The sequence below is a fragment of the Sceloporus occidentalis genome, unplaced genomic scaffold, assembly GCF_023333645.1.
Source record: "Sceloporus occidentalis isolate IW3139 unplaced genomic scaffold, rSceOcc1.0.p SCAF_1, whole genome shotgun sequence".
NCBI lineage: Eukaryota > Metazoa > Chordata > Lepidosauria > Squamata > Phrynosomatidae > Sceloporus > Sceloporus occidentalis.
The window spans coordinates 147457567-147471343 of record NW_028316981.1 but is presented as its reverse complement, the minus strand read 5'-3'; the positions used below and the strand labels follow the sequence as shown (position 1 = coordinate 147471343).

Sequence of the window (13777 nt, the reverse complement as noted above, 5' to 3'; positions counted from 1 at the left end):
TTTATTTTAATAATATTCTTTGGCAGTATTTTTAAGAGAGGAGAAATGCAGTTTTTGTTTGTTTCTTTGTTTTATTATTATAAGCAGACAGCCCTGTTGCCTAAAATGTCCAGACCCATCCAGGACGTGATATCTTGTGTTACCCAAGACACATTGGGGAACAGCAAGGTGGAGTTGAATATATTTGTTAATAAAAGAGCATGCCAGAAAGTCTTGAAGAGAAAGTTAGCCTGTAAGAAGCACCCTACTGGGGCAGACCAAAGGTTAAAGTTGAGAAAGAAGACAGGTTTATGTGAACCCTTAATTTCTGAATCGGAAGGCTTCTCTGAGAAAGATACTGCTGAGTTTAAAGTTATACAATGGAGTTCTGGCTGACTGACTTACAGCTGAGTGTGTGTATGCATATTCAATTTATCTTTGGTCACTTGTGGACCATACACTGTAGCTCACGGTTGGGAGTCATATGGCCAGATATCACTGGACTCCAAGTTCCATCAGCCTTAACCTATATTGACAGTGAGTGGCAAGTGATACACTATACTGAGAGCTGCATGATTAGTTCATACGCTTGTTCTAGATGAAGGATGGGAATGCACAGTAACAGAGATTTCTCCACCTACATTTGATAGCTTTGGATTGTAATGTGCATGGCAGATAACATCACAGGTTTTGAAATAGGCTCCAAAATAATGATGAGGGACAGGTCAAGGACAAGACAGGAGTCACTCCGGAATGGCTGCGTATATATAACACACATAGATGATTTTTTTTTTTTTTTTTTTGAAATCACTGTGCTAGAACTGAATCTAACCAGCATCAACATCTGGATGTCTGCCTATGACCATTGAGAAATTGCAAATGGTATGCACGATTTGTACTGTTATTTTTGAACCATTTGTACCCATGTGAGATCAAGGTGCACACTACTGAGTGTAGGGTTAATAAAAAACTCCCCCTTTTAACTAATTGCAGGGTTTCTTTTTTAATTGGATATCAGAAGCAGATTGATCTGGTTAATCTCTGACGCAAGTCAGTGAAGTTAATCCAGGAAGCAGTTCATTCAAGCATGTTGTTATCTTAAAGTAGTTTAATAATTTAATATTTATTTTAATTTTGCCTGGGCTTGTTTTGTTCCTAGGCTTGTAGTGAACACTGAGTTTTTGAGGCCTATCTGTGTGTTGATAACTTCTTCATGATCTCATTAGGTGAGGGCAGGGGACAGATGGAATGGAGAATACAAAAAGGTACTCTAATCTGGAGTTATTTATTAAATCTTCAAGACTGATGAAGGTCCAAAACACAGTGCAGAAATAATCCGGTTTGGGACCACTCTAATTGCCTTGGCTCAATGCTAGGGAATTCTGGGAACTGTAATTTTGTGAGCTATTTAGCCTTCTCTGTCAGAGCGCTCTGCAGCGATAGTAAACTACAATTCCCAGGATTCTCTAGTATTGAGCCCGGGCAGTTAAAATGGTCTCAAACTGGATTATTTCTGCTGCGTGTTTTGGACCTAAATCTTTCATGTAATGTTCCTTTTAATGAAGGTATGGAAGGTAATCAAAGTTCATAGCTGAAGAGAAATGAAGCAAATCCCATTCTTGAAGCTAAATGAAAAGTACAAAACCTAACCATTTCCCCATAAATATTGCAAAGAATCTGTAATGCTATAGCTGGAATAATATACAGTTTTCTGAAATGGGTTCTTCAGTTTTTACATACAGCTCAGGAACCTCAGGATGATCCCCAGATACAGCCATAAAATTTATACCATACAAAAATTAACTAACAATAGAATTAAAAGGAGTAGAAAGCATGACTTTATAAATTAATAAATAAATAGGACAGGACATTCTGAAAGCACCCCCACCCCTAAACAATCAGCCTCTCTAGCAGCCTTATTAGCTGCCAGTGTTGTCCATAATTCTGTAAAAATGTGTAGTTTTCATTTATCTGGTCTCAAACAACTGATTTCTTTCAGTAGACCCTGAACCAGTGCTGGGCAATTGCAGTGGTTGTGGGGGCCTATTTTTTTGCCTGTGAGACCCTTTGGGAATGGGACCCAGAGCCATCAGAATGCCAAGCAAACAACCCAGAAGAGCTTGGAAATCCACTTATGATTTTGGAAAGTTGGTATTTTTTTAAAGTTAAACTGTGCAAGGATACTCTACAAACTAATTAAAAGGGGAATTGATGTATCCAAAAATTTCCAGGAGGGGCAATTTCTCATTTCGGTAGTCCAGAAGAATGGGCCCAGGGAATCTGGAAGTGTTGAAGACCAGCAAAATAAGCCTTGGGGGGAACATGCAGCCCCAGGAATGCACTTTGCTGATTCTGTCTTAACAGCACAACTGACATTTCCCCTTCGTTTTGTCCAAGTCATTGTGATTGTTAGACAAAAGCCATTTCAGCACTTTTGTTGGTTGTTATTTTTAAGGTAAATGAGTGGAATGTAGTTAAATTGTCCTGTACAAATCAACCAATGGAAAACTCCCCAAGCTTCAATATCTAAAATTTCTTTAGTATTAAAACTACATTTGGTTCCGCAAAAAAATGGACATTATACCTCCCTAGAAAGATTTTGCCTACTTCAGTTAAATGCTGCTGATGTAATGCAGACAAAATTTCCCTGTCTCATATGATGTGGGCATGTTTTGGTTCGACATGTTATAATTTATCAACTTGGTATTGACATTTATCGTCACATATGTTTTTAAAATTACAGTCACCCCTTCAAGTCCAAGGACTTGAAAATCTGCAGATGGGTGACCGCCATTGACCCTAATGGGGTGTGCACCCATGGCGTGTGCCCTGCATGCACACACCCAATTCAAGCCTAAGAGGCTTGAATATACGCGAGTTTTGGAATTTAACTGATGGTCAGCATGTGAATTTAACTGATGCTCAGTATGGATCCTGCATGCTTTTTCTGTTGCTAAAACCTATACTCTGTTACCAAGTTTGGTTTTATATCAATTTTGGGTGCCAAGCAATCAAAAATCATGACCCCTGACTGACCCCATCGCAAGTCGCCATTACCCTAACAGCGAGCTGACCACGTAGCCAGCAAGCTTGGCTGGACTTGGTCATAGGAAAAGGTAGATTTAAACCTTAAGAAACCAGTTCTGGGAGTTGCCCTACAAGTTTCGCAGACAGCCCCAAAGAGAAGAGGACAAAGAAGTAGCCTCTCTCTTAATGAGCGAGTGATTGTATTAAACAACTCTGCTGTCTAAGCTTTTGTCTTCCCCTGAAAGGTGTCAGACCTCTCCTTTGTGTAACTTTAGACTTAGACAAAAGATAGCCATCAAGACCTTTGTTCACCAGGCAGCCATAGCCTGAGGATATGTTTCGCAGTATAAATAGGACCGAGATTTCTGCCCTCATTGGGCTTGTTGAGCTGAAGTTCCAAACCTCAAAACTTTGCTTGCTGAGCTGCTGCTCCAGGCTTGAGTTCTCCGAGCCTTGGGCTCCGCTGAAATCACTTGAGCTAAGCCAATGCTAACTGTCTCTCTCGGGCCTCTAAGTTAGCTTTGCCCACTGGAACTCAGCTCCTAGCCACCACGGTCACCGCTTACTTTTCTCGTTCTCTGCGGCCATGTCTCACCATCCTCCATCACTCACATCCGTCGCTTTGGAGAAGACTCCTAAGGTAATTATTTCAACGGTGCCTCTATCCTTTCTCCTTTACTCCCAAACTCTCCCCCTCCCTTGCTTTAGCATTGAATGTGTGTGTGTGTGTGATCCCTTTTCTTGTGTGGCTTTAATAAATGTTTATATTTTAATTGAAACTCATTGGCATTGGAGTCTCTGTTTCTTGGGGTTGGACTAGATGACCTCTGGTATACACATAGGGACACGATACGCTGCATGCGTTGTTAGGACACGCCTCTCATAAAGTTGAGCTAATTAAATTCCCCTAATTCGATCCTTCCTAACATTTTGGTGGAGAAAGCTTGGGCAGTATTGGTCTCCTGAAATCTAGACTTTCCAGCCTGCGCAACTGGACAGACTAGATCTCGGAACGTAGGAGCAGTCACCAAAATCCACCCCAGAGACTCAGATGAGATAGGCGTGTGTGTGTGTTTTCTTGTCTGCTTGGCCATAAGGGCATCTATCGTGGGTGGGATCCACTTTTCCTTCTTGTTTCCGCTATCTTTGGTTGGGAGAAAAGAGGCAGCCTTCCTTCCCCGAATTTCCCCTTCACATCCCACATCAGTGCAGTAACACAGACCCCTTGTTAGTGCTGAGGTAGGCAAAGGAAGAGAGATGTCCCACCAGAGGCTGTAAATCCTAGAGGCAAGGAGGGTACGCTGGACGGGCGATCGGTTCCCATAGGTTCCAGCAGGGCAGTGGTCCCACATACCGGGTGGTTGGTTCCCGAAGAGATTTGTTGGAAAACTCAAGGCAAGGATCTAGCTGAGGTCCAAAGGGAGAGTGTCTGCTAAGGTTACTATCAGGGGAGGTCAACCCAATAGGACGGCCACACTTGAACTTCCCAGTGAATAGGTTAGCGGAACTAACCTGATCCTTGAACCTGGGTCTAGCAGCATCTGACATGTGGCGCTATCCATGGTAGTGACCTGGTATTTGTCGTGACAGTGAGCGGTGGAGGTACTGGCTCCGAACCACGAGTTAACGGGTGGTTGGTCCCATAGGTCAGGTATCGGCAGGCGGTTGGTTCCCATAGGCCGAGAAATAGACGTAGTCAACAGGCGGTTGGTCCTACAGGTTGGCTACAGGGGCGAGGTGGTCCCAAGTGTTAGTTTGGAGTGTAGTTGAAAGAGAGAGAGAGGAGAAAATAGAGATAGTGAGCTTTTGGAAGGAGGAAAAAGCTCAGCACAGGCTAAAGAACTGGAACTCAGCTCCTAGCCACCGCGGTCACAGCTTGCTTTCCCCATTCTCCGCGGCCGTGTCTCACCATCCTCCATCACTCACATCCATTGCTTTGGAGAAGACTCCTAAGGTAATTATTTCAACGGTGCCTCTATCCTTTCTCCTTTATTCCCAAACTCTCCCCCTCCCTTGCTTTAACATTGAATGTATGTGTGTGTATATGTGATCCCTTTTGTTGTGTGGCTTTAATAAATGTTTATATTTTAATTGCAACTCATTGGCATTGAAGTCTCTGTTCCTTGGGGTTGGACTAGGTGACCTCTGGTATACACATAGGGACCCGATCTTCTGCGTGCATTGTTAGGACACACCTCTTGTAAATTTGAGCTAATTAAATTCCCCTAATTCGATCCTTCCTAACAACTCCAAGATGGGAATGATAAACATTCACCATCTATTTTTCAGTGGGCAGAGGAGCTCACTACTGTAGCTACTCATGAATGTGCGTTTAATAATTCTGAGCTACAAGAAAAAGTGTTTTTGAAAATAATTCAACTTATATTAAGATTTATGCTTTACCCATGCTTATATCTTATGTACTCCCCCATTCCTCCTTTTTCCTCTCCCCCCATTCTTTGTAAACATATTTTAAAAAATCCAATGAATAAATAAACAAATTGAATTTCTTTGTGTGCAAAAAGAAGTACTTAATTTTTTAAAAGCTGATGTTCGGTTAGTGAATGCTTTGATTTGTCTGTTTGGCATCACTATGGGGGATTTTCTTTTAAGAAGTAAGTCACCAAATGAATAAATAAATACATCTGCAACCATGCTGAAAGTTTGCCTGACTCAGTAGTTCATCAAATTAAGGATATGGAGAGCAATACTAAGAATTACTAAGTTTTGTAGTTGATATAGGAAAAGGAAGGAAATTAAGGGTATAAATGGCTGTTTTTTATGTATACAGTGATAGTCAGAAGACTTGAGACAGTGAATGGGATTCTTATAGATATATTTCATGAAAGGTGGTGTGTATAGCCTTGGGAATCATGAGGCAAATCTATGTTTGTTTAAGTTCCATGAGCATATGTGCACACAACTACGCAAATGCACACGCATTTGTAATCTTGTTCTTCCTCATTAGTAGGCATCCCTTCCTTTGGAGGGCCCTAAGGAAGAGCAGGCCTTGTTTGAGTGGATAAATATAGCTGTAAACAAGAAAACAGGATGTGTTCTCTGGTTATTTAAAAATAAACTAACTTGGACAATAACAAACTCCCCTCACCCTTTTTAATAACATTGCTCTTCTTGACAGCATGGCTTTCCTCCTTAGTGAGATTCTCTTGTGTGGGAATGCTAAAGCCATCTGGAATTCTCAAAATTACTCTTCTCTATACATAGTTTGTTTTATAGTTCATGTTAAGTTGTCTTTTAAAATGGAAAAGGAGCTACCAACATGTATGTTCTTGTATAACAATCTGCTATGGAATACAAGTTTATTTTGACTGCTGGTTTACACATGGCATGGGTTTGGGTTTCCTTAAGGGCTGCTTAAAGATGCCCCAGGGTGATCTTTACTGCCACCAACGTGTCCCCCATCCTTTCGTGTATGTGGACAAGCCTTCTCCCAGAAACCCAAGCATGGAAAATAGGGGTAATCCCCCCAACCATCCCAAATGAAACCAAAAGTTATTCTAGTTTCATTGTGGTGGTGGGGAACTGATTTTGAGTGACATTTCTGTGCATGGCACCCCTTGCAGAGTATTATCACCTACACTTATTCTAGTTGTTCCTTTGTAGGGGAAATGAAATATGCTTATCCATATACTTTGTATCAATGTTGATGTTTTTGATTGTGTTTATAATTTAATACAACACAAAAATATATAAAATGGACATTATGGATAGTATAAATGGAATTTCACAGCCCACAGCCAGGGCTTGTAGATTCTTTTTATACAACATTGCCAAAATTCGACCATATCTCTCTGCCTCTACTGCCAAGATCCTGGTCCATGCCCTAGTGGTCTCACAACTTGATTACTGTAACGTCCTCCTGGCTGGGCTTCCTCTTTCTCACCTCCGTCCTTTAATCTCTGTCCAGTATTCAGCTGCACGCATTATCACATCCGCCCACCGCTCTGACCACATCTCTCCTGTGTTGGCATCCCTTCACTGGCTCCCCCTCTCTTTCCGTATTCAGTATAAGCTCCTGCTGTCGACGTTTAAAGCCCTCCATGGGCTGGCCCCTCCTTATTTATCTGACCTTCTTTCTCCTCACCTTCCCACTTGGGCCCTCCGTTCTGGTAGTCAAGGTCAGCTATCTCTGCCCAGGATTTCCTCTGCCCCATCTCGGATTTGCCCCTTTTAATTTTCTGCCCCTCACTCCTGGAACCTTCTTCCCCTGCAAGCAAGGGCCATCACTTCTTTAACCAGCTTCAAAACGGAATTAAAGACCATCCTGTTCAGAGAAGTGTTCCCAGGCATTGCATGATTATCATTTGCTATGTGATGTTCTTTTGTTCCCTGTTTTATTGAACCATTTCCTGTATTGCTATGTATTTTATATGTATTATCCTATTATCTCTTAGACTGTACGCCATAGGCAGGCTTTCTCTTATATATTTATTGTTTATGTACAGTGCTGTGCAAATCTACAGTTCAATAATAATAATAATAATAATAATAATAATAATAAACTCCTCCTTCAGCCCTCTTTTTTGCCAATTTTGTTCCTAGTTCCCTTGCTTTTCCCACTCTTCATTTCTTTTCCCAGCTTATTCCAAGTTCTGGGAGAAGGAAGGAAGGAGGGACAGAATTAGATTTTCCTGGCTGTCAAGTGGTAATGCAGAGTATAAGAAGGAAGTAATGGTGGCTAAATTCCAAATAGGTTAGAAAAGTTTTTTAAAAAACAGATTTCTTGAGTTTTCTTGCTTTTGATTGTGTTTATTTCCTCTTACCTTTGTGGTCTAGACTAGCACTTTTTCAAGTTTGCCATCACTCTTATAGAATGACACAGACTGGCCTTGGTAAGTGATGGAAGTGAGTAAAGTCGAAATTTCAGAGCAAACATTGAATCTTTTTGTACATCTCTACCTACCTACCTACCTACCTACCTACCTACCTACCTACCTAATTTGTATACCAGTCTTCAGTCTAAAAGCCTCCCAGAGTGGTTTTCAAATTATTATTTTGATAGTTCTCTGCCGTCAGGCTTACAATCTACTGGACTCATTATGAATCTTTACATGATTTGTTGTGGTTGTGGCATACCCTCAAGTCATTTCCGACTGACGATGACCTTAAGGAGAACCTTTTTAAACAGAGGCTGTGGGTGGCCATCTTTCATTGTATCTTCCTGAATGGCCCTTGTGGTCTCTTCCAACTCTATGATTCTATTATTGATAATAGTGTTTGCTTGACAATGTTTGGTCAGAGTGGGTTTGCCTTTGCCTTCTTCAGAGGCTGAGAAAGTGTGCCTTGCCCAAGGTAACCCAATGGGCTTCCATGGCTGAGCAAGGATTTGAACCCTGATCTCAAGTCTTAATGCAACACTCAAACTTGCACTGGCTCTTCTTTACATAAAGCCATCTTTCTAATATATTTTAATTGACCAAAACTTCAGTCTCCCCTTTCCTCTGCAGCCCTCTGTCTCCCCCCAAATCTACTCTAGGAAATCTCCTGGCTCCAGTTTTCAGGGAAGTGAGAGGTTTACTGCGGGGAAGGGAAGGAAATTCTGTCAAGATGCAGCACCATCGTGATGTTGGAGTAAAGCCCTAACTAATAAAAGCAGGAGCAAACACAAATATGGAAACCATTCAGCACTCCCTGGCAGAACTCATACTTTATAGGGCTAAGGTGACACTGTTGGAAAAGTCCCTTTCTTAATATCCTGGTACCTACCCAAGAGTCAATAATGGGTTATAATGGTGATAGAATGCTGCTTCATATGTTCATATCAGGCATTGTCAAAATGTAGCTCCAGGGCTTCATGTGTCTCCCCCGTCCCCGCAGACTATTTTTGAGGCACTCTGCTTGGATGACAATTCTGAAGACCAGGGTTCGAATTCCTGCTTAGCCATAGAAACCTACTGGGAGACCTTGGGCAAATCATGCTCTCTCAACCCCAGAGAAAGGCAAAGGCAAGCCCCCCCCCTTCAACAAACCTTGCCAATAAAATCCCATGACAGAGTTGCCACAAGTTGGAAATGACATAAAGGCACATAGCAACAACAGCAGTTGCTCCAGTCTTCCGACTGTCCTTTTCCAAGACAGAAAAAAAGAAGATGACTTGGCTCTCCTGGAGATTTCCACAAGAGGCAATTCCCCTTTTAAGTTGTTTGAAGGAACATCCCCCTACCCAATTTAACATGAAAACATCATTTTGTTTCTTGGACATCAGGGTTTTGTGCATTTGTGTTTATGTATGTGCGTGCATGTGTTTATTTTTGTTTTGGCAGTGTTAGCAGTCCATGAGATCCCCAAAGGGTCTCAGAAGCAGAAAATAGGCCCACTGGCCCCACTCCTGTTGCCCACCACTTATTTATATGTTCAGCTGATACCCTCTTGCCTCATAGCAAAGGCTTCTTCCATCCATGGTTCACAGAAGTCACTGTTTGCTACTAGTCCTGGATGAGAGAGTGATTGTAGCAGTGACATTTGCTAGGTTTTTAAACATCTGTTTCTTCATAGAGCCAAAATCTAACATGAAACCCAATCCATCAAGCAGTGATACCTTTATTGGCCAACTGAAATGCACAGTATACTTGTTGCAAGCTTACAAAGCTCCACTGGATTCTTCATCAGGCAAGATGTTACAAACCAAACTGGAGAAACACTAGAGATGTTAGTAAGATGCCTGCATTTTGTTGTTTCTGTTCTTAGTTAAGATGGTATGGGGGGTATCTTTAGCACACTGGCTCTATAGCTCTATAAGAACAGCTAATTAGAATAGTTTCAAGATTGCAACAATAAATATGCCAGTCAAATTTGGCTACTATGTAATAATTGTGTATTAACTAACTGCAAAGGGAGAGTACAAATGTTCAAGTCAAATGCCAACAGCAGGCAAATTCAGCCCTAGATATGAATAAAGGCCAATGGTTTGTTTTACCAACACCACTCATCCATGTGAACATAGAGTACTTAAGAGGTTTTTTAGTAAATGTGATACAGGACCTGTTCATTTGGAAGAATAACAATGATCTTTTGTACTACTCACCTGTATGACATCTGTGGAGCATTGCCACAAAATCTTAAGACATTTCCATTGTGAACAGGAATGAGTGAGCAACAGACCTGCACATTCTGTGTAATACATCCTTCCCATAACATATATCTGTTGTTTGATATTTGTACAATCTTTTTGTTTTATATTGTGACAACCTGTGGTTATAAGCAATTGAAACTGAACTGAATAATGTATTGCAGACTAAACAAATAGAAACCTAGTATTAACTCTTTCTCCTGAAGGGACTAACAGATCAACATTTCAGAATCATAGCCTCATTAAAGCATGCAATATCCTCATGGGGGCATTTTTAATTGCGTCTTCACCAGGATTTTGCATGGTGTGTATGGCGACAAGGCATATATAATGCCTCTATTGAATCCATTCAAATGAGCAAATGATAGGTGAATGTCAGAGTTATCCAAATATGTAATTATGGCAGCCACCTGTCTTTTATACTTTTGCCATCATTTCCCACCTGTCTGCTCCTCTGCAAAGCCAAACCCTTCTTTAATCTTTTAGCACAGACTGAAGAAATGGCACATAACAGGGAATGAAGGTATTATTGGCTTCTACACTTACAAAAATCTCTCTGGGATGCAAAGTGGCAATCAGCTCAACAACTGCATTTGATTTTAGCATTTGCAGCCTATGGGGAGGAGGGGGCCTGGGAGTGCAGTTGCTCATTCCTGTTATAAATAGAGAATCAGATTTTCTGTTGACACTTCATAGGGTTGTTCTGTTTACCTTCTCTTCCTTGTTGCTAAGTATTGCCTCAGTGGTCTGAGGCCTGGTCCACAACACCAGTCCCCACCCTTGCCTGAGGGACTGACTCAAAAGAGAGCTGACAGGGGCCATTTCCTCTCCTGCAGTTTAGTTCCTAATCTCATTCACTTTCATTTCACTGAAGTGACAGGTAAGATACAGCTTTCCTGGGTACCACTGCTGCTTGTCTCTTGTGCAACGAGTCAAAGCATAGTTCCTTCCTCTGCAATATCCTTGTAAAAAAGGGCCTTGAGCCAGTCCCACATCTCCAAGTCATTTCATGTCATTTTCTGTAACTCTGCTCATTGGGTTTCCTGAAAACATGCAGGGTAGCTGTGTTGGCCATTTAGTAAATTCAAACAAAAATCCACCAAGCAGTGATGCATTTATTGACCAACTAATATAGCCATAACCCATCTTTTTAATTTTTTCATTTGACGATGGGTGATGAGTGGTCTCATTCTCTTTATAGAGCCTCCTCATTTGTTTCTCAGAAACCAGGGAAACGTCCTGATCTGCCCCTGTGACCCTGCTTGTTCAATCCAGCTGTGTTTGTCTCTTCGAACATGAGGGTGAAGACCAGGGTGGTTCTGTACAGCATCACTTTCCCATGACATAGGATTGTCTTTTCCAAAAGGAAAAACAAAATGAAAAATTTAAACACCAAGTATTAGAATGAATTATTTGTCCTCAGATGGAATTCTTCTGGGCCACAGTTTTAATCCTTTATGGATGGATTCTTCATCACTAAATACCTCTTTACAGAGTGTGCTTTTTTTAAAAAGCCTACATGCTGATCTCCAGGTCATTTTCTTTATATATATTCCACTGGAAGTTAGTAAGAATCCAGTTCCTGATATAATGTCTGCCTCTTTGCTATTGTTGAACTCAGTCATTGTGTATGTCCTACTAGAACAGCTACTGTGCAGTTTTCCCTTGCAGAGAATATGCTCTGCCCTGCTTGATATACAGAGGCTCTAGGCTTCTCTGCGTAAGAACAAATGCTGTCATTCTGAATCCTGAACCCAGGATCTTCTCTGCCCCATCTCGGATCCGTCCCTTCTCTCTTGCTGCCCCTCATTCCTGGAACCTTCTTCCTCTGCATGCACGGCTCATCACTTCCCTAACCAGCTTTAAGGCTGAGCTGAAAACCATATTGTTTAGGGAAGCGTTCTCAGGGAATTTGTGATTGTCATCTGGCTGTCTGACAATATTTGATGTGATGTGATTTGTTTGATATTTGATGTTTTTAATTTGTTTTTTCTTTTTTATATGGTAATTTTATCTATTCCTCTTTTGTTATTATTTTAGAATGTACGCCTTGGGCAGGCTTTTATATTCTCTTTAATTTTACCGACTTTGTACAGCGCTGTGTATAATTACAGCGCTTTAGAAATAAAGTTTAATAATAATAATAATAATAAATGAATCTATCTACAACATTCAGTAAAAAAAAAAACCTCGTGGTGCTAGGATGGGGTGACTTCAGATAAGCATTAGTGTGCTGTGAGAAATAAACTAATTCAATACTTCACTGGCATACTGGAAGCTTTTGTTTAGCATTTTATATCCGGGTGGAACAATTTTTGTCCTCCAGATGTTGTTGGGCTGCAGACAGAACAGGTAGTGGTAGGGCTGGTGGGAGTTGCAATCCAACATTCTTCTGTTCTGTGTGGACAGGCCAATTCTACTGTGATTCTGCTTCAAGTATGATTGAGCCCATTATACTGTATGCCAAAATGACCTGCCTTTTAAAGAAGGGCAGCCATTACATCTCTGGCCACTGCTCTGGATATGCCTTCTGCCTCTTGTTTTGTGTGTAAGGGTGAATGTTTTCATGTTGGTTATAATGGTATGTGGAAGGCATCCATAACTGAGCAACCTCTTAAAAGTGATTTTCCAAGGTCTGCCATTTGAGTGCAAAAGTGGATTATTGTGCCTCCAATTTAAGTTCAGAAATGTTACCAGGAACTTATGAAATCCTGGTGTACTTCACTTCTGTAAACAGAGCCTCTGCCCTGTCTGTGGCAGACTCCTTCCTCCATACACTTACTAGGGAACAGCACTATGAACGGTTAACACTGGTGCTGAAATGAGTGGCATTGAACCAGTTTCTGAGAACTGCTGCCATCTTAATGCCATGCTAAAGTATTTGTCCTATGACATAATGTCTAAGTGCTAGACACTCCTCCCTTGTTTTTTGGTTGTTGTTGTTGTTGTTGCAGTGTCTTGTGTTAGATTAAAGGAGTGTCACTGTCAACATGGTGGGTTGTTATGATTTGCCTGAAGGTGCCAAGCCTGTTTATTTATTTTGTTGTTTTTTTTCAAGGCAGAATCCAGTTAAATGTGCTACAACAGCGAATCTCCATTTCTGAAATGGAGGGGAGGGGAGAGGCTCCTAATCTCCGGGCATTTAAACAATATTCCTCAGAGGTCCTGTAGGATCCTTGAGTGATGGACAGCTCTTCTAGCACTTCTGATCTTTTCTTCCAGTGCACATTTACCAGAAAGTACCAGATATGTTATAGACAGGCGCGGCAGTTTCATGGGACATGTCAACAGACATAGCCAGCAACCTACGTGAACTGACTGAGGCCTTAGAACTAGAGCTTGGAAAAATTACTTTTGGGGACCACAACATCCAGAATCTCCCAGCCAGTCAAGCTGTTTCTAGAGTATGCATCACATCAGAATTTCATGTGGAGAGGTCCTTGGTACGTAGAAGGACTAACAGACTGAATAATACAGTACTAGCCTGAATAATCAGGACCAGTGCAATTTTAGAGACGTAGGAAAGAGCAGAGGACAGGAATCAGAAGTGTTGAGATTTTCAGTCCAGTTTTGTGGCTAAGGTGAATGCAAATGCTTTTTCTCATGTAACAACAATAGTAGTAGACTATGGACAGGCATGTTGTCTCAATTATGACCAAGGCCTGCCTCCTCATTTTAATT

General features: G+C 41.3%; 1 protein-coding gene across 8 annotated transcripts in view; it reads left to right on the top strand.

The window, feature by feature from the left end:
• The window catches only part of ARSG (arylsulfatase G), a 143020-nt gene that overhangs the window by 57306 nt on the left and 71937 nt on the right, over window positions 1–13777 (top strand). The window lies entirely within an intron of this gene.